This window comes from Rhincodon typus, chromosome 3, assembly GCF_021869965.1.
Source record: "Rhincodon typus isolate 14 chromosome 3, sRhiTyp1.1, whole genome shotgun sequence".
Taxonomy (NCBI): Eukaryota; Metazoa; Chordata; class Chondrichthyes; order Orectolobiformes; family Rhincodontidae; genus Rhincodon; species Rhincodon typus.
The window spans coordinates 5,399,172-5,400,289 of NC_063334.1; the positions used below are offsets into that span (position 1 = coordinate 5,399,172).

The following is a 1,118-nucleotide window of genomic DNA, read 5'->3' on the forward strand; positions in this document are numbered from 1 at the left end:
TGTCGGGGATTGGGGGGTCACGGCGGGGGAGTCGGGGTTTGGGGATTGGGGGGTCACAGCGGGGGAGTCGGGGACTGGGGGGGCTCACAGGGGGAGTTATGGATATTGGGGGTCACGGGGGGAGTTATGGATTGCGGGTCACGGGGGCAGGTCGGGGATTGGGGGTCACAGCAGGGGTAGGGAAATGTTAGAGATTGGGGGATAGAGCTGGCGGATCGGTTGGAGGAGCCGTGGAGGGAGTGACAGAATTGGAAATGCCTCAACCTCCCTGCCCCGAGGTTCCGACATGTTGATTCCAGAACCGCTCGCTGTCCAGACGGGGCGTGGGGGGTTCTTGCAGGAGAGTTGGGGCGGAACCTCCTCCCGAATACCGCGAGGTGGGGGAGAGGCCGGGCGCCAGAAGGGAGCTGCCTGCTCCCAGTCTGTGGAGAGGGCTCTCTCGGGCCGGGATGCCCCGGTCCCGGTCGGGCCTGCTCGGCGATCAGCCTTGGACAGCGCCTTTCAGCAGCACTACACCCCACAAACCATCCCCATCTCCTCCACAGCCTTCCCTCCCGGAGCCGGTGGAAATCCCGCTGTCTATCCGTCAGGCCCTCACCCCGCTCACTCACAGGGAGCCCCAGGGCCCAGTGCCTCTCCTTGTGCTGCTCTCGCTGCCTCACATTCCTTCACATCGAGCGGCCGCGACAAACTTTCAGCTGCAAACTCCAGCGGCGGGAGCGGAGCGTCCGTCCGTCCGCACAGGCCCCTGACGTCAGCACGCCACCCGGCACAGCTGTTAGACACACTCCCCACTACCTCACACCCCCGGGAGACAGGATCCGCTCAGGCAGCACGGAGTAACTCCGCGCTCCCTCAGACAGCACGGTGCAGCTCCGCACTCGATCAGGCAGCACGGAGTAACTCCGCACTAGATCAGGCAGCACGGAGTAACTCCGCACTCCCTCAGGCAGCACGGAGTAACTCCACACTAGATCAGGCAGCACGGAGTAACTCCGCACTGCCTCAGACAGCACGGTGTGCAGCTCCGCACTAGATCAGGCAGCACGGAGTAACTCCACACTAGATCAGGCAGCACGGAGTAACTCCGCACTAGATCAGGCAGCACGGAGTAACTC

At 63.9% G+C, this 1,118-nt stretch overlaps 1 protein-coding gene across 1 annotated transcript in view; it reads right to left on the reverse strand.

Moving 5' to 3' along the window:
* LOC109913183 (RE1-silencing transcription factor B-like) overlaps positions 1-746 on the reverse strand; it is a 3,153-nt gene extending 2,407 nt beyond the window's left edge. Inside the window, exon 1 of the mRNA XM_020512662.2 lies at positions 612-746. The gene's annotated coding sequence lies outside the window, so the exon portion shown is untranslated. The remainder of the gene's footprint in view (positions 1-611) is intronic.
* Between the last annotated feature and the right edge of the window lie 372 nt (positions 747-1,118).